This window comes from Heloderma suspectum, chromosome 1 (genome assembly GCF_057233095.1).
Source record: "Heloderma suspectum isolate Gila_16-S chromosome 1, 16-S_ref, whole genome shotgun sequence".
Lineage (NCBI taxonomy): Eukaryota > Metazoa > Chordata > Lepidosauria > Squamata > Helodermatidae > Heloderma > Heloderma suspectum.
In genome coordinates, this window is record NC_139458.1 from 172,071,976 (window position 1) to 172,092,472 (window position 20,497).

The following is a 20,497-nucleotide window of genomic DNA, read 5'->3' on the forward strand; positions in this document are numbered from 1 at the left end:
CTAGATAGAAGGCTAGAACTAATATTTTGAACATTTGTACACTAGTTCAGGTCCACAGAGCTGCTTGTAATGTTCCTGTGTTTCGGGCCTCCATTTCCACAGCCCCTTACAGAAACCATAAAGTAGTGCCTGAAGCTTGGAGAGCCCTCCAGAGAATCATTCAATGTGGCAAAAGAGGTTGCAGCCAAAAGAAGAAATGTCATCCATTCATGGGCAGAAATTCCTTGAGATTTGTTCACAAGGGACAGGCCATAGCTCAGTGATAAATCATGTATTTTGCATGCAGAAAGTCCCAAGTTCAGTCCCCAGAATGTCCAGGTAGGCCTGGATAAATTGTTGCCTGAAACCCCGGAGAGCTGCTGTTAGTCAGCGTTAACAGTACTAGGCTAGATGGATTGATGGGCTTACTAAGTATAAGGTAGCTTCCTATGTTCCTGTCTCTGAACACAGTCCATATTTGTTTGGGTTTGGGTTTTTTTTTTTAAATCATTACTTTCAGAGCTTCCTGTTTAAGCCACATTACATTTATTGAAAATAACCTTCAAAACTTGAAAGAAACGGTGTTTCTTAGAAACATGACATGGAACCAAAACCTTACTTTAGAAGAGGTTACTCATTGTTATTAGTAGGCTGTATTTCAAAGTACTCCCTTCCAAATTTTGTCCTACAAGATTTCTGGCTGAATGTTTTCTTGGCCATTTTAGAAGCTATAATCTAGTTAGACGGTTTGTATTTGTAAGAACATCTCTGTTCTGTTCTTTGTGCAGACCAGGCCAGACACCTAACTGTTTAACATTCAAACTTCAATTAAAGCTGCAGTATTAGTTAGTAAAACAGATAAAAAATATTCATGCCAATAATTGTTTTTTGAAGGATAGAACAATTGTACAAGGACAGCCTCTTCTGCGCGTACAGCTTTATGAAAATGCTGTCTTAATTTCTTTGCATACTTTTCTCTTAAAATTTGAGTCAAATAGTTTGCATATTACTCCTTAGCAATTGTTTGCACTGAATGTGAAATTGTAATTATAAAGGAGTAGCCTCTTACTTTGGACAAAGACAATCGGGGTGTTCTATATATAAGAATTACATGTGTTGTCTTAGCAGATGTCCCAATATTTTTAGCTTAGTCCTTCTTGATATTATAAACTTTGTCTTACAACAAAGGCCGTTAATCTTTTAAACTGAAGTGATCTTATGCCAATGTGTAAACAGAGGTGTCAGAACAAATATTAATGGTTTATGCTGTACCGCTGGTGCAAAAATTTCAACACCCAGTTCTAAGCCTTTATTTTGTTAGCACAAGAAGTTTGAGAATCTGATTTTAAGAGTTCTTAAGTTTTGAAACCTATAATATTGATCTCATTAATAAAAACAACATGATGCAAACATCAAATAATCCCTCCTTCACTAACACTCTCCTAGCACTCTTATGTACAGTGCTGTCACTCATTTCTCCCTAGCCCTCTCTAACCTACAATGCGTGTAAATAAATAAGTAATGACAGACAAAAGGAAGAAAGAGGCCAGGAGCAATGTTGATGGGGACAAGACAGATCAATATGTGGTTGGGGGTGACTGGTGGTGAAAGTGCATTGGTGCTCTATAGCTACTCTATGCCAGTGTTTACATCTCTCCAAAACTGAAGCCTCATTGATGTGTGTACCTTAATTTCAATGTCTGTTATAAGTAACTTTTTTGTTAATTTCTAGGTCGTAGGAAACGTAATCTATAAGTGGGTCACCACAATCAAGAAGGCCCTCTCTTTTGTAGCTGCCCACCTAAATGCATTCAATAGGGGCAGGTGGGGGGCTACACGTTCCCCAGCCCTGCTTTAGGGCTAGGATCTAGTGAAACTCTTTCAGAGCTAGTGAGATGTGTTCTGTATGCCCAGTTGCTATTAGTAAACTAGCTGCTGTATTCGTCACTAACTGCAGTCTCCAGACATTCATCAAAGCCTGTGTACAACACATTGCATTAGTCCAAATGAGACATCACCAAACTATGAATAACTGTGATTTGGCTATACTTGTGTAGGAATGGCCATAGCTGTGCACCAACACAGAGTATCTTTGACTATGCCACAGAGGCCACTTGGACCTGTAAAAGATATAGCCAGATCTACAGTCCACTCCTAAACTCTGAACCTGATTCCTAAGGGAGTGTGTAACCCCATCCAGAGCAGGTCACGTATAATCACCCCAGACTGAAGAACCACTTACCAACAACATCACTGTCTCATTTGATTGAGCTTCAGATGATTGGCCCTCATCCAATCCCAGATATCAGTTTAGCACTTTGTTCTGTCCTGGCTTGGTAGTTAGGCCCTGGGAAGTTGATTCCAGCACATGCACTCACTGGTAGTTTGGGGTCATGCCAGATAGTGTGGAGTCCTGTCCGGGAAACTGGAGTCAAAGCAAGTCAGAGTCATGAGGTAAGGCAGAAGCTGACAGGAGCTTAGTACGCTGTAGGATATGCTGGCATACTGCAGGAGAAGTAGAGTTGAGTTTCATCAGCATACTGATGGCATCACACCCCTTAGCTGATTCAGTGGTTTCATGTAAATATTGAAGCTCATAGGGGAAGAATAGATCTCTGTGGAACCACATAGGTAGGTAGATTATGATCATAGATCAGCACAAGGAAACCCATAATATACCAGTCGTAGGGCAGGGCAGTAGTCCCCCAGCACCATTTTTTGGAACTGACCATCCAAGTATGAATGGAATCACTGCAGCACAGTGCTCCCAGTCTTCATCTCAGATAGCTTCTCTGAAAGGATACCACACGAATAGTACAAAAAGCCACTGAGGTATCCAGGAGAATTAACAGCAACGTACTTCTCCTGTGTTCCAGTGTAGTTCATCCATCAGGGCAATCAGGGCTGTTTCAGTGCCAAAACGGAGCCTTGAACTAAACTGAAATGCATCTAGATAACTGTTGTCATCCAATAGTGTTATGTCTGTCAAACTCTGTATACTAAACAGTGCAGTCACACCCCACCCACTCCTAAAGCTCGATGTGTTTGTAGTGGCTGAATGATATGTAGTTAGTTACACAGCAATACCTGTTGGCCTGATAATGAATAGTCCTTACCCTTCGATTGATGCAGGGCGGGGGAGAGTGTTTATACTGGACCAGTGCATGTTGGAATGAACATACATACATGTCATAGGCACAATCCTAGATTGCCCACGCATATTCGGTGCATGGAGGTTGCTGAACATGTACATAGATTTGGTGTGTCTCTGATTAGCTTGCTGTTTGGCTAGTGTTAGTTGTAGCCCATTTAAAGATCCCATTCTGAATCTCTTAGCATATATTTGCAGTGGCCATAAAGCCTGGTTTTACTATTTCTAGGAACATGACTTGCATCTTCAGATAATGTGAGGTTACACATTCTCATTTCAAGAAGACAATAAACTGTAATTAAGGTTGAGCAAGAGAAATTCAAACAATTTACAGTAAAACCATCCGTGTTTACAGAGAGGTTTTTTTTTTTGTTTTTTTTTTAAACTTGGTTAATATAATAAACTAAAGATATTAAACCAGCCTTCTTCAATCTGGTGCCCCCAGATGTTTTGGACTACAACTCCCAACATTCCTGACCAGTGGCCATGTTGGTTGGGGCTAATGGGAGTTGGTCCAAAATATCTGGAGGGCACTAGATTGCGGACAGCTGTGCTAAACAGTTTTTTTTTTTACAAAAACAAAAATGTGGATGTAAAGTATTTACAGGTATTTGTGTATGTGTGTGTCTTCCATTTTTAAATTAGCTATAATTTCTCTCTTTTGATATTTATAGGGTGGCACAGTAAAAAAAAATCTGTTTCAATTAAGTGTTTCCCATTTTTCAGATTATATAGCATTCTTACATCATATAATTTTATCACCTGCTTTCCATACTGCATAAGAGTTGATCCAGCTGAAGTCAGCAGGCATGGGGTTGGGTTGGAATTGGGTCAAGAGTAATGCAGACTCTGTGTATAGTAACATGACTATGTAAAAGGAGTAATTCACAATACAAAGACTTTTAACTATATATTTTCCCTGTGCCCAGTGGGAATGAATATATAATAAGTTATAATAATGCATGCTTACATGTCTTTGCTTTGATTTTCTGTTAGACAACATAGGTTTATATATCATTCAATAACATTTAGCAGCCTAGAGGATATCCTGTTGGATTGTACTATCCTAAGAGGTAAAATGCCTGAAGTTCACAGCTTGCCACACAGTCATGTCCCTCACCCAAATTTCATGACTGGAGGAGTGGGGAGCTGAGTCAACTGAATATACCCTTTGAAGCTTTTGGTGGATTATCAGTATAGTAACAAATTTCTCTCTCCAAGCATGAACAATGTTACCTCTGCCTGCAACTGTAGCGTAGTGTCTCTGCCACAGTGTGGTTTCTGACATTCCTATGATTTATATTCCCTTCTTATTTACTGTTGCAAGTCATGAGAGTGAGACTGTAAAGTTAATAGTAATTCTAATGAGAAACAATTAAGTTCTTACCTGACTTGTTTTTTTATGTTTTTGATTATTGACTTTATGTTTTTGATTGCTGTTTGCCACTTTGAGCACCATTTGGTGGAAAGGCAGGATACAAATTTAACAACTAAATCAGCCTTGTAAAGAAGCCCAACAGGGATGTTTACTAGCTTGCTGGGAGCTGGCAGCCAGGAGATAGGGAGCTCCATTCCTCTTGCAGCAGTCTGTGCATTTCACTGGGGGGCATGGAGGAGGGAGTTTCCTTTTTCTGGCAAGTGTCTTTGGGTCAAGTGAGCTGACTTCTGCTTGCACAATGGGATTTTCCCGTCTTCTCCTGCTACCATCCCAAGGTCTCCAAACCCTCCAGAGCAGATTTAGGTGGTACATGAAGGGCTGGTGCAAGGGGGAATCTGTCCTACCAGCAGTGTCCATTCTACTGATACAGCCCTTGATTTCGATTCTGTGTCCCTCCTATTCTAGAGGAGGGACACAGTGCTCTATCCCTCTTCTGCTAGGCTGTTCACTTGCCACCATGGCATTCCTTATCGCCTGTGGCTACCAGTCTAGTGCTTAAATACGAGACTAAATTAAATAAATAAATACCCCCTTTGCAGTGTTCCATAAAACCTGAACTGATGGAGTAAGTGAAAACATTTTTTTTATTAATTACATTTATATCCTGCCTTTTTTTTCTTACAAGGAATTAAAGGCCTTTTCCTCCTCTCCATTTTATCCTCACAATAACCCTTGTGAGTAGGTTAGGTTGAGAGTCAGTAACTGGCCCAAAGTCATCCAGTGAGGTTCAAAGCAGAGTAGGGACTAGAACCCGATCTCACAAGTCCCAGTCCAACACTCTAACCTCTACACCACAGTGGCTCTCACACTGGCTTTTAGTATAGACCAAAAGGTTATTAATATAAATTGAAATACTGAAGTATTACCTTCTGATTAATCTGCTTCTACAAATGCAATTAAGTTAAGGAAGGAATTTTAAAATAGATTTTAAATAAAATACCTTAATTGTATTTAAGAACCATTAAAGAGAATTAAATGCAGCCCCTATTGGTCCTGGTTCTCATCCTGACCCTTTTAGGCATACCAAAGCTTACTTTTTATTATTTAAATTAATGTTTTTAATGTTGTTGTAGCTTGTTTTGTTTTTTTACATAGTCTAAGCTGCTTTTCAGAGACCATTTGGGATGTAATGTGAAATTACCTGTACGGATTCATGGATATATCGAAGGACAAAATCTCTTTCTCTCTCTCCCTCTCCCTCTCCCTCTCTCTCTCTCCCTCTCTCTCTCTCTCCTCCCCCTCCCCCCCAATTTGGCTGCTAGGATAACTGGTTTGTAGTAACTTGCATGTAGTCTTATATTTATTTGTGCAGGTCATCATGGTATGGCTCTTGGTGTACAGTAGGTATTTGGCTTTGTTCTCCTAATCCACCATTTAGCATCTGGCTCTGCCCCCAGCCACTATTTGCTCCTGGCTCCAGTTGGTGGGCCTCAGGGTTCTAGTAAAAACAAAGTAGATCCTGGAAGTCTGCCTGTGCCTGGAATATATGTCTCCGGAAATCAGAAACATCCAAGGAGGCTACTCTGCAATTGCTGTGGCATTTCTAGGTATTTCATCAGGAGTTGAAGGGTGGTACCCAGGGATTTTGCTCCGTGGACAGAAGGAGCTTCCATTGACAGAAGGACCCCTTCCATAATTTCAGCTTTCATTCCCTGAATGGAAGCTCCTTCTGTTCATGGAGTCAAAACATTCAGTGCCACCCAGTATGTACAGACAAACAGAAATCTATGTACTGAATTGATAATACAGTTTTTATTTATAGCCCTGTAGGGATAGGGTCTTGTATCAGATGTCACATACATTCGTTCATTTATTTATTGATTTGATTTTTATACCACCCAATAGCCAAAGCTCTCTGGGCAGTTCACAACAATTGAAACTATCAAATACAATATAAAAGTTTAAAACTACAGTATAAACTAAAAGTAAAAATCAAAATAATACCTAGCATCAGTGCAGAGTTTTGAAATACAGTAACAGATTTAAAACAGAAATGGAAAGACTAAAATTCCTGGGAAAATAAAAAGGGGTTTCACCTAGTGCCAGAAAGAGCACAATATAGGTGCCAAGCAAGCCTCTCTGGGAAGCTCATTCCATAACTGGGGTGCCACAATAGAAAAGGCCCTCTTCTTAGTAGCCACCCCACCTCACTTCCTTTGGCGGGTGCTCCCACAAAAGGATTGCTGAGGTCAGTCTTAGGTTCCTGGCAGTATATATGGGAGGAGACGATCCTTCAGGTAACCTGGCCCCAAGCCATTTAGGGCTTTGAAAGTTAAAATCAGCACTTTGAATTGGGACCAGACATGGATTGTCAGCCAGTGCAGATGGAAAAATATTGGCATAATATGATCACATTGGCCAGTCCCTGCTATCAGTCTTGCTGCCTGTTTTGAACCAGCTGAAGTTTCCGGACTTTTTTCAAAGACAGCCCCACATATAACATGTTGAACTTCAGAGGCAAGTGTCTTTAAAGTGCAGCACAAAGTAAGTGATATCCTCCATCCCAGCTCCAAATTCAAGAGAAACGCAATACAAGGGATTGTCTGTGTTATGCTTTGGAGGTGATTTCCAGAAAAGGAAAGTCTTCTACCTTCCTCCTGAGCTTGGAGCTACAGAGGATGCTCTGCTGCCACCTCCTCCCTCTAGCTGCTTGTCCTTGCAGACACCACCGCTACAACTTGTCTATCCACTCCCTTTCTCTGATTGGCCAGAGGTTGAAGAAGCAAGTGCCCTGCTTGCACTGATGTGGGGACAGAGCTCCGGGGAATCAGTCAGGGTTAGTATGAAAGGCAAGGTTAGTGGCCAATCCAGGTCCAAACCAAGGAGTTCTGGAGAAGTGCTAGATTATCTGAGAAATACAAGGCAAGAGACTGGGAGACATCATTCCAACACTCTGTGCTTAGAACTGAAGGCTTTTAAGCCTGAACGTTCAGAGACCCACCCAGAACACAGCTGCAGGCCATCAATGCCACCAGAGGATTGGTCTATGCTCATGAGTATTCCTGTATTCATGAGGAGCCCTTATTCATTGTGCAGCCACTTCTGCATCTGGCATCAGGTAGTAAGAACCAATTTATGATGAGAAGAGAAGAGTATGCAGCTCAGTGGTGTGTGTGTGCATGTGAGGATGCTTACTGGAGAAGGGAAAGGGACGGGGTGGGGTGGATTCATGTGTCGCTGTGGTTAACCTTCTGGCAAGTAGTTGGAGCCAGGATGGTCAGTTACTTTGGTCACTGGGCTCTGGCCATTAAACTGGTGTTCTGCTTGGTGGGGGGTGAGACAGAGTTAGTATAGTTGTTGAAGCCTCCAGCAGATGGGTTAGAGCTAGGTTGATCCCCAATGGAGTACAAATGTATTATGCATTTTCATGCTTTGTATGGTATAAACTGGGCCCTGCCTTGAAAGTGAAAACTCTTAACTCTACCTCCTTTCCCTGTCTATAATGAACTCAGTGCAACATAAGAAATGCCTAAGTTCCCTATTGCATTCTGGATTCAAGAAAAGACGTCTTTCCCTATTGTAAGAGGAGTGCCAGGGACATCTCATAACATGTTTGCTAGTGTGAAAGTGATGTAGCATCTTGTCTGACTTTCTATTATATGTATACCGATTTTATAAAATTATAGTTTCTGTTGTTTAGAAAATCTTTGATAATCTTAGAAAGATCAATTTCAGGTAGCTAGCTCAATAGTGACAGAAGGGCGTGTAGAACATATTACAAGCGATTTTACTGGATATTTTCTGATATCTCCTTGCTCATGATCTTTGTTCCCCCAACTCTACCATGTTCAGTTTCCTAGGATGTCCTGCTCTTTTAAATGATTCCGCCACCCATTTCCTCTTTTTCCTGCAACTCTCTCCCAGAACATCTGTGTAGTGCCACCCCTCCCTCTCACCTTCAAATTTTTCTTCAAAAAACATTTTTTATTAAGTCTTTGGCTTAACCACATTGTCCTCATACCCAACTAAAATGAAGCCAAGGTACCTTCATCCCTTGTAACCTCTTCCTTTATTATCCCCCCACCCATTAAAATCCCCCATTATTTTACTAATACACTGTTGTAATTTAGATTATAAGCTCTTTTGAGGCAGTAACCTGTCTCATTTGCTTATGTTACTCTGTAAAATATATTGCACATTGATTTCCATTTTGCAGAAGTTTCAAGATATGTTTGGTACAAATTCACTAGTGACATAACTTAAAATGCCAAACAGCTTTGCTCTAAATTATTAGTAGCACTTAGCTGTACTCTTACTGCATTACAATCCTTACTGCTTATCCCCATAATCAGCATTGTTGTACTCATCTCAGAATAGGGATGGGATTGGTAGTGGCTTTTTCCAAGACAACCCATGTTTTTTTCACCTTGTAGACAAAGCACGATGACATTTGCAAGAAGCTTCTGTAAAAAGGATTTAAGCTTTTACTAGTTATTCAGTGCTTAGGGCTGATCAGTCCATCCTTTCAAGGGCAAGGTGTGGTATGTTTTTATGTTTCCTTGGATTGACATTTTAAGTAAAGAAGCAGTGAGAAGTAACAATTCTTTTCAATTTAGATCAGAAATTATAGTGACAAAAAAAATTCAAGGCAGGAAGTAAGTAGTTAAACTCAGTTCCACATGTCAGCATTTAAGAGACATGGAACAGATCATTGTGCACTGTAAGAAGGTAACTTGGGGCTTTTTTACACAGCTCAAGATCCAGTGATTGCTCTGAGGTCTTATTCAGGATTGTTAACCAGAAAGCAGCAGCCCATATTTAACGGTAAGGAATCCAAGGGTGCATTAGCCACATACAGTTCCATGTTTACTACCTTGGATCATTGTACACTTTTGTTGAATTCTGAATATACTAAACATTATGGCTGAAATCCAAGAAAAGGAGTAGGATACTTAGAAAGAACTGCTAGCACAGTTGGAACTTTGCTTGCTGGTTTTGCCATAGTAGTTACATCAGCTTAAGGGGCAAATAGTAGTTCTGCTGGAAAGAGCAATTCATCTATTTGGCAAGAGACAGTGCTGTAGTGAAAGGATAACAAGGCAAAGTGAAAGCAGCAGACAAAATTCTGCTGCAAATTTGGTTCTCCTTGCACTCATATTTGTTCCTTCCTTCCTTCCCAAACCTAAGGCAACCTGTTCAGATCCTAAGGAATTTGTTTTCCTGGATTATTTGACTTTTTCCTGAGTCCTGGGGCATGTTCAGAGAACATAGGGGAAGGGGAGCATTTTCAGAAGGTGCAAGCAGTGTCTCACTGCTGTTCCTTTCTGCAAATGTTCATCAGGAAGGGAGAGAACCACCCCATTCCATTCTCCAGGTTTTCTGTGGGGGGAAAAGTTATTTCTCTGCTTCATGCTTAGCTTTTTTCCAGAAGCATCAGTGGCACCTTGCTGCTTCTGTTGCTTGCTGCAGAAACCCAGTAAGAACAGAAACAATCCTCCTTTCTTCCATGTTCTCTATGGAGGGAAGGAAGCAGCAACTTGATCAAAGAAAAGAACTAGTTCTCTTTCTGGTGAAGATCCATTATCACTGAAACAACTTTAGGAAGCAGCAATTTTGTTTGTGGTAGCTTTCCTCTAAAATTATTGTGATCAAATGTGGAAAACATATTTATTTATTAAATGTCTACCTACTTTTCTGCCAAAAAATGGTGTTTAAAACAGCTAACAAAAATAAAGTACAAATTAAAAACAAAATCTTAATAAAGATATACCATAAAACAAATAAATTAAAAACACAATAATAAAAGAAATGGCACCCAACCAGTTAAAACCCCTTCAGCAGCAGACCACCTTACATGCCAAAGGCTTTTGTGAATACAAACATTTATCACTGACCTGGTTCACATGATCACTGCATTATTAGCCACAGTGGGTTGCAGTGCCCTCAGGCGCCAAGTTGCCAATGTAAGCCCCTGCTGCTGCGGCTTCTAATGTCATCCAAATCTGGCAAGGGTGGCTTATTGGGGTGGGTAACAAAGAACCCTACAACAGGCTATGGGTCTTGGTGGTTTGTTAACCACCCCAGCAAGCCACCCTCATGGGTTCAGATGACAGGAAAAACTGCACCCAGCAAAGGTAATTATGCAAATCAGTCACCACGCAAACTCCCTGTGATCATGTAAACTATCTTTGATAGTTCTTGCTATGTAGACTTGGAAACGGAGCATCAAAAAACAATGCCTTGGATCCTAATACTCCATGGGTTCAATCCAGTGTTAGTCCTACTTGAAGTAGACCCATTGAAATGAATGGAACATTAGTTCATCATGACTAACTAACGTTCCATTAATTTCAATGGGTCTGCTGTAAGTAGGACTAACATTGGATTCAACTCCATGAACGAAAGAGTTCTTTCCATGAGTGGAAGGGACTGCAGTCCACTGTAAGCTTCTGCTGGAGGAAGAAATCAGGGAAGTGATTTCCACAGATTTCCACACCCCCATACCTTGCAACTGCTTCATGCCATCCCCCCACATTATTCCAGAGAATCCCCCAGAGGAAGTCAGTCTTCTTTGGAAGAAACAAGGGAGAGGGAATCCTCCAGAAGAATCTCTAAGAGTTTTACCCTTGATAAAGACCAGTGTCAAACATGTTGGGAATTCATTTGGTGCAACTGTTCCTTATTTATTGTAAAAATGTGTGTGCTTAACAAAGCTAGGGTTCTCCATGTTCTAAAAAGTGCCCATGTACTGTACAAACTGAAGAATAACTTTATTTCCCTCTGATGGTTTATATACAGGGTTTGCAACAAAAGACCCATGAGCTGTATTTGGCCAACAATGCATTTCACAGCAAAATGACTTGTCTGCAGGTGACTTATCACACATAGCTATGCAGTGCCATGTGAGCCCAAGGCAATGGGACATAGTTTTAGGTAGGCTAGAAACAGCGCCAGAATTGCCTACTTTGGGTTTATATAAACCTTTACCCAAGTATCAGTCACAAGTTAAGATCCCGTAACCATGACCACTCTTCCTCACTTTCAGCTTCCTTCAGATTCTGAAACTCGTGTGTAAACAAATCAGAAGCTGAAGCTAGTTGGGCAGGGATGAGGGAAGAGGAGGGAATATTTGCTTTAGGATTGCGTGTGACTTAATTCAGCATGGAGATTTCTCTAATCTATTGCTTCTTATCTCTCCATGGCTAATTCTAATTTTGTCTCCTTGACAGGATCATGCAAAATTCCATACCTGAACCTTGTTTTTCTCCCATTGCTTTCACATTTCCTACAGACCTGGCATAAAGCTTTGACTTTCTGTGATTTCTCCTTTTGTTACTCATATTCAGCTTGTCATTAAATCATGCTGCATCCTCTATAGCTTTGTAAAAATGTGCTGGTACCTCTCAATGACCATGGCTAAAACTATTGTCAAGTTGTCTCTTGCCCTGACTACTGGAACCATGTTCTTTCTGGCCTTTCTTTGTCACACCTCAATACGCTTAATTCTGGGGTCTTCAGCATGGTGCCCAAGGGCACCAATGTGCCTGCGGACATCTCCCTTGGCACCCACCAGGTTTCCTGCTCCTCTTTTTCTAAGTTTATTCTCAAGACTTAAAAAAAATTAAACTGGGTGGCTGGCATACTGCAAAATGATGTGCTGTCCTCTAGCACCATCTCAGGCAGGTTGCTTTTCTTTTAGCCTTACCAGTTTGCCTACTGGGAAATGAGTGTTTTGTGACCAGCCATGCCCATTTATGAATGGGCAAGTCCCCATACCAGTCATTTTGTGGGAGTGACCACAACGCTTTCAAAATTCCAAATGTGCCCACTAACCCAAAAAGGTTGGGTACCCTGACCTTACTTCTTTCCAGCTCTCTCCTGCCAAAACCATGAATCTCTCCTCTTCAGACTATATCCAGTACAAACACTTTGTCCTTACCTCTCTTATCCTGATTATATCCCTTGCTCCTCCAAATCTTCCCCTCTTAGGGCCAAAGGCGACATTTGGTGGCAAACCTGAGTCACTGCTGAGCAGAGGCAAAGCAGCGTGAAGGAAGGGTGCAATTTGCAGCAAAGCTTTGCTCTTCCCCAACTCACTGCTTCTTCGCTGCAAATTATACATACATACACTCTAATGCTTTGCTGCTCAGCAGTGAATGGAATTTACAGATCTGGGTTTGCTGCCAAATGCCTAGATCTGGGGTGCTCAGCAGAATACTATGCATACCTGCTCAAAAGTCCTGAGTTCAAGAGCGCTTACTCTCAGGTAAGTGAGTATAGGATTGCAGCCCTAGTCACCCTGATTCCACCCATTCTATTTTGCTGTTCCTTATGGGTTGTATGCAATGGATTATATCTAATGTTAGTCTAACTAAGTCCCATTCATTTCATTGGGGATATACTAGGGATTGAATTTCAGATCTTCTGGAAAAGAAGTGCTCTGTCACTGAACTGTGGATCCTTCTCACCTCTCTTGGTTCCCTGCTGTAAACCTTTAACGTATAGGTTCTTCTTCAGGACAGGAACTTCCCTCCTTTTTTTTTTCATTTTGCCTATGCGGTAGAGAGCACCATGTATATTACTGCTGTATAAATAAGTCTGCTTTTCCCACTTCCATTTGCCAGTGATGAAAACTTTTCATTTTTCATATAATCTTTTTTCCCTAGATAAAGAGGTGACAAACCCATCATTTTGCAGGCAATCCTGATTTTTTTCTCTCTCTCTTCATTTATTTACTCTAGAATGACATATTTATTGGAAGGAGGAATATTGGGTCTAGAATGCTATCTTTCCTATTCTCTGGTTCATATTTTGAGAGTTATGGGACAGCCAGGGGCCATAGGATTGCACCTTTTATATTGGAAGTAGAAGAAATTTTAATCCGGATAACCTAGCAGAAAGAATGTTGAAGCATATCCTGTATAATTTATGAAACACCATTTGTTTACAGACCAAGGGAGCTATTGGCAAGACAGGCTCACTTATTTAGGATTGACTGTGTGACTATTGGTATGTTAAACCAATGTTCTAGAAGTGCTGCTAACTAGATGGTACAATACATAAAAGGTAAGTTTTATGTTTATGCCATGCAGCCAGTCATGATTTTTAAGAATGTATTGCCTATGATGTGAGATGTAGTGCTTAATCTTGATTTCTGCCCAGTTTTCTGGGTGAATGAAATATGGGATCAAATTAGTGGTAATTTGAGGCTATTACTATAAATATAGTACTACTGAATATTGATTAATATCTATCCAGAGGTCAAGAAGTAAATAACACTGCAATAGCACAGTTATTGTAAAAGACTTAATTTTAAAAACACTTGGGAAAGGTTTGGGAAACTGTCACATGGTAAAAGGGTTAATAGACCCTGTATATTCTAAAACATATTGTGTATTAATGTTGAACATATTAGCTATCAAATTCCAGTGTGGCCAAACATTTACTTGGTGGCCTTGAGTGACTCAGTAAAATTCAGTCTGCAAAATGGGAAGAGGAGTGATTTACATGTGCATAAAAAGTACATGGTCAACCTTCCTGGGACTGTACCATTCTGGAATGGAAGTTGTATGTTCCCTGGCTTAGATTGTGTGACCCATTGTTGCCTTCCAGAGTTGCTAAAACTTTATTTTCCAATTTTCGTCTTTAGTAGATATAGAGCTTTTAGTAAATGATCAATATTAGTTTGAGAACTTAGTCAAAATTTTCATAGTTTATCTTAACTATCAAAAAGCACTCACTCTTGGCAAGGAACTACTAGCAATAGTCGTCAACTTATTATTTAGATGTGTGGCCATGCCCCATAAGCTATACTTCACTCTACTTCTTGCATCACACTTTATTTGTGGAAAAATTGCACGAGATATGTTGCTGGGGCTAGGCTCAGGGTCAGCCCTCCCAGGAAACAGAGTGAGGCGCCTGCATCAAGCAGCAGAGTGGGACGACTGGCAAACTGCACCCCTCCACCCCTGCCAGGAGCCCTTCACTGCCTCCAGCTGGAGAGTCCTGCCAGCTGTTCTCTCACCATGGCCGTTGCAGTGAGAGAGCGCCCAGCAGGGTTCTCTGGAGCATGCGCTCGCCCTCTGTTTCCCTTGTCACGCACTCCCCTTTCCTTTGCTGCCACCACATTGATTTATAGAGAGCTGTGTAAATAGAAGAAGTGGTCACAGGCACTCGTGAGAGCTCACCCGTGTCTCATGAGAGCACTGTGGCTGCTTATTCCAACTGCGCAGTTCTCCATAGAGCTGACATGTCAGTAGTGGCAAGGGGATGGGGAAGGGGGGCATAGTGCAGCAACAAGGGGCACAATGTGGCAGCATGTATTCTCTTCTACCTGAGGTAGTGAAAGAGCTTGCTCCATGGTATCCCTTAACCATGTTATATGAGATGATCTCACGGTTTAGCATATGCAGGGCTTTGTGTGAAAAACTGGAAAGGCTACGATCAGCATAGCCTATGCTTTCAGGTGGTTAGCTGGGTGCAGCATTGCACTAACCTGCGATGGTATTGGTGGACATACTGATTATTCTGAACTGAGAAGACTAATGTCCAGACATATTCAGTCTATAGCTTTGAAGGTTACAGTTTTGGTAGTGCTGACTTGTCCACTCACAGCAGATTTTCAGGAGAAGCAATATGAAAGGATCCAGCCCATTTCCCCTGCAGCACTGCTTTGCTATAAGTGTTGCTACCACCAGATGAGAAGAGGAATGGAGTGAGCCCCTAGCCAACTCAGTTCCACAGCAGTAGCTCTTCTGGCTCCCTGTGAGGTTTTTGACCTCCCTCCCCTTCCCAGAGCCCACAGTGATGGGCAGGCCATGTGTGAGTGTGTGAGACAGACAGAGACAGGCCAGTTCAGATGATCTTTCTCAAATTCATAGCCCTGGTTTATTCTCCTGGTTAGTTAATTGAAATTAAACTAGAGTTTCCCAGATTGGATGTAATGGGGAACTTTGCCTTAACACAAGGCAGGAAAGGAGTACTGAAGCTGGCATGCAAAGAGAGGAGTGTGAGGGAAGAGAGTGCAAATGCAATGCTCATTCCTGACTTGAAGCTGGGAAAGATTGTCCAAACGAGTGCAGTGTAAGTATTGTATGTTTGGGAGAAACATATGGGAGCCCAAGACCCATAAAAAATTGGAGCCAGTGCTGTTTCATTTTCACAGTTCTTAACCTTTTATCATTTAGAGAATAATAGAAACATGACAAGTGGTTTTGGCATTATTCCTTCTTTAGCAGTATTGAATTGAATGACACTGTGGTCCTTTCCATCAGCCATAATGTCTACAGTAAACACTAGACCTATTTATGATTTGCGGGGGGGGGGGGGATTGCCTTTTATTCTAGAACTTCTTGAACTGCTATATAAAGTGGTGATTTTGTGTCTAATAATTTATTATTAGTGGCCTAGTGTGACACTTTCTCTGGTCAATATAGGAATAATTGAAATGTTATAAGTTATAATTCTGTAGTTAGCTTTACATGGTAGGCAGCCAATACTGAGAATGCAGTATAACATCCTCATATTCATTCAGAACCATACAGAAGTTTTTGAACAAACTCAGGCAGTTAATTAGCCATTTGAGAAGAATTTACATTTTTCTAATGAAAACAGAACACAATCCATTCATCTATGGTTATTAAGCCATGAATAGCCCAGAAATGTGTGGAATTAGAAATGCCAAAAATTGTTTCACTTTTGGCGGATTGATGAATTCTTCTAAGTAGATGAAAATGAGAAAGATGGGAAAGGGAGGGGGAGTCTTATGTATATGTCTATTGTGATGTATCTCGCCATCTTTGTCTTGTTGCTGTATTGTTTCCTGTATTTGTGAAGGCAATGAGGCTTGCCCTTATTTTTACACATAAGATAATTATTCATATTGTCACAATAAATACCACCTATGACTTCAGTATTGGAGAGCCAAAGCTAATACCAGGGTTTGGGCTAGGGAGATAGATTAACCAAATGTCTTCTATTTTAAGGAGTGTGTTTTATTTCTCACATTTTGTCACACCTGGGTTATCCCTCTGAAATTTACAGCAACCCTATGAAGTAGGTTAGCCTGAAAGAAAGAGACTAACCCAAAGTCACAAAGTGAGTTTCATGACTAAATTGGGATTTGAACTCTGGTCTACTCAGATCAGTGATGGCTACACAACACATGTGTTAAGGGCATACCTAAAAATGTAAAGTATGAATGTGGCAAACAAATGCTTACAGACTTGTATATCGTGCAGATATGTCCATCAGGAAGCCCTGATTGGCTTCAACTCCCTGCCAGCTATACTCTTATTGATTTGGTCTGTATTTGGAACTACTCTCCAGCCACTTCCTTCCATATTGGTCACCGGGAAAAGAGCCTGCTCCTTTCTTCTGAGTGATAGTACAGGCAAGGGGCTGGCTTACATGTGTTCCTTATAAAGGTGATAATGTGTAAATTTTGTCCTAGGAGCTGCCACATCTAGTGCTATAAATTGCACAGTGTTGCCCTGTGAACTATCCCATTTGGTGAACCATAAAATGTCCACCGAAGTATACCTTGGCAACCAATACATTCATGTAAGTTGTATCTAAATGATGGTATGTGTTACTGATTCCGCAAATTATATATGAACAACTTGGCTCATGATGTACAGTGATCGGATTTGGTAGATTTATGTGCTCTCAAAGTAATGCTTTGTACTAAACAAATTGCCTTGCTGATGCTTCTACTTTTAGTTATGCTTATTCTTGCTATTCCCTAAAAATCCATTTAAAAGCTATGGAGGTGGGGAGGTGGGATCATGTGGCTCTCTGTTAGACTAGAGGAATCTGAATAGCTTCAACTTTTTCAACTTAAGATGTAAAGCTTGGAAAATGGGATCAGAGGATACAGCTATTCACACTGTTAGCTGTTTTTTCTGGGAAAAGTTAAATACACACCGTTCTGTCTCAACATAACAATGTTGTAGAAGTAAATATGAGTTTGCTGATGTAGTTTGAACAGACAGTTTACAAGTCTCTCTCTCTCTCTCTCTATATATATATATATATCCCCAAAGGGTATCTATCCCATATACACTCAGTACAAATTACACCTTACCACTTTTTCTTTTTTTTTCCCTGTTAGGCTTTCTTTCATATTTAGTTGCTTTAGTAGGGATAGACAACTTGTGGTCCTACAGATGTTTTGGCCTACAACTCCCTCACCTTTGGCTGTGCTGGCTAGGGCTGATGGGGGTTGTAGATCAAAACATATGCAGGGGGCACATGTTGGCCACCCGTCTGCTAAAGGCTAACACAGCTGGTCTCCTCTCATCTAGACTACTGTAATGTGCTCTACGTGGGGTTACCCTTGAAGACAGTTCGGAAGCTGCAGCTGGAGCAGAACGCAGCGGCTTGCCTGATTAAGGGCAGCTGCCGGCATGATCATATCACTCCGGTCCTGAAGGAGTTGCACTGGTTACCAGTTGTTTTCCGGGCCAAATTCAAGGTGTTGGTTTTGACCTTTAAAACCCTATACGGTTCCGGCCCAGCCTATCTCAAGGAGCACCTCCAGCAACACCAGACAGGCCGCTTAAAAAGATCAGCCTCTGATGGCCTTCTCTCTGTCCCATCAGCCAGGACAGCTAGGCTGGCAAAGACGAGGGAGAGGGCCTTCTCTGTGGTGGCCCCCACTCTGTGGAACTCCCTTCCTAGGTAACTCCACCATGCCACCTCTTTAATGAGCTTCTGCCACACATTAAAAACATGGTTGTTCAGGCAGGCATTTGGGATGGGTTAGGGTATTTTTAGAAATACAATGTTTTAATGTGGAATTTTATTGTTTTAAACTGTTGCATTATTGTACATTGCCCAGAGTGGCCAGGTGACCACTTTTATTAATTAAAAGAAATTTAATTAAAAAATCAAGCAAGCAAGCTACTCTTCTGGAGCTAGGTCAGTGGTTGTGGGTGGTGGCAGCAAAACTCCAGTTGCACGAACACCAAAATCACATAAGAAGCTACGTTATACAAGGTCAGGCTATTTGTCTATCTGCCCTGGTAGCAAGGCTTCTGCTGAACCGCCCCCTGCTTGATTGACAGTAGGTAGGCTAGGTGAAGAAGATTGCCTTGGTTGCAGCAGCAGCTTTCTCTACTGCTCCAAATGGCAGTGCCTCTTTGCCTTCTGTAGCAGCACTTAAGAAAGTATTGTCGGCAGCCAGAATACTGAAGAGACAGCAAGAGAAGGGGTTTATCCACTTTATTCACCTTAATCTTCCATCTGCCCCGTGGAGAGGTAGAACAAATTCAAGCCCCCAATACATGTGGACAGCAAATAGTGAGTGTTCATTGAATACACACTCTTCCAAAGGTCCACGAGCGTGCAACCCTGTTTCCACCAACTTCTTACTCTAGGAACATAGGAAGTTGCCTTATACTGAGTCAGACCTTTGGTCCATCTAGCCCAGTGTTGTTGACAACTGCCTGGCAATAGCTCTCCAGGATTTCAGACAGGATTTTTACAGTCTTACCTGGAGATGCCAGGGATTGAACTTGGGACCTTCTGCATGGGAAGCAAATGTTCCACCACTGAGACATGCCCCCTTTCCCTTTTGGATTGTTTTAACTGTGGATTGATTTAATTTGTTAATGTAAACTACCTTTGTTGTTGTTGTTCAGTCGTTAAGTTGTGTCCGACTCTTCGTGACCCCATGGACCGTAGCACGCCAGGCCTTCCTGTCCTCCTCTGTCTCCCGGAGTATGCTCAAGTTCATCACTGGATTTTCTTTTCACCACCAGACACATCCACAGCTGAGTGTCCTTTCGGCTTTGGCCCAGCCGCTTCACTCTTTCTGGCGCTACTTGGAAATTCCCTCTGCTCTTCCCCAGTAGTATATTGGACACCTTCTGACCTGAGGGGCTCATCTTCCGGCGTCATCTCTTTTAGCCTTGTGATACGTTCCATGGGGTTTTCTTGGCAAGAATACTGGAGTGGGTTGCCATTTCCTTCTCCAGTGGACCACATTTTGTCAGAACTCTCCACCATGACCTGTCCGTCTTGGGTGGCCCTGCACGGCATAGCTTATGGCTTCATTGAGTTACACAAGGCCCTTCGCCACAACAAGGCAATGATCCATGAAGGGGGTAAACTACCTTGGGAGCTATTAAAGCTGAAAGGTGGTTTATAAATGTAATAAGTAAATAATGAACACCTTAGTTGCATAATGGACAAGATTGTTTAGATCATATAATAAGGTTTAAGGATGTAAGAATATATACAGGGGGATTGATATGGAAAGCGTTTACTTTTTGTTTCTCAATTAAGATCTCAGTCTACTTTTGAAATGTCCACCTCTTCCATCTTTAAAGATATATGTCCTTTCACATATATACCTTTTAAAAGTGTATATCCTTTCATTGGCTACATATTGTATTCTGTTGCATTGTGACTGCAAGTTGAGCTTGTAAAAACTCCTTGCTTTTCAGAAACTTAGCCATCAAGTATTCAGATTTCTAGAAATAGGTTAAGTGAGTAGCCAACATTGGGCGGAATCCAACACTACCCATCTGCTAGCAGAGCTGGCTGCTGATTCTGGTCCACGTGTGACCAGCCCCACCAATTCCAGTCTGCAAGCAGCCCCTACCTCTTGCAGAATGAGAATTTAGCACTCCTGGGGGCAAGCCCTGAAATGAGTGGAGACACTCATTTCTGGAGGGGGACAGGTCAGCAGAGCTCCCTTATGTGAGCTCCGCTGACCTGCCTCCATCCAGAAATGAGCATTTGTGCTCATTTCCGCGTGCCTCTGGAAACACTAAATTGCCAGTCCACAAGTGGTAGGGGCCACTTGCAGACCAGTATTGGCAGAGCTGGCCATGCACAGGCAAGGGCAGCATTGGATTCTGCCCATACAGTCCAACGACTGCTCAATGTGAAAAAATAAGATGAGATGAGGAAAAATTGTGAATGCATTGCCTTTGTTATTTCTACCAAAGAAAGATGCAGAAAAGCACCTGTACTTTCAATTT

At 41.6% G+C, this 20,497-nt stretch overlaps 1 protein-coding gene across 10 annotated transcripts in view; it reads left to right on the plus strand.

The window, feature by feature from the left end:
• Positions 1 to 20,497, plus strand: part of MBD5 (methyl-CpG binding domain protein 5) — a 170,640-nt gene that overhangs the window by 25,192 nt on the left and 124,951 nt on the right. For 6 of the 10 annotated variants that reach the window (XM_084810243.1, XM_084810194.1, XM_084810221.1 and 3 more), the window contains exon 1: positions 486 to 17,069. The exons of 3 other annotated variants lie outside the window; for them this stretch is intronic. The gene's annotated coding sequence lies outside the window, so the exon portion shown is untranslated. Of the gene's footprint in view, positions 1 to 485; positions 17,070 to 20,497 lie in introns of those variants that run through there. One more of the 10 variants, XM_084810204.1, reaches the window with a different exon arrangement.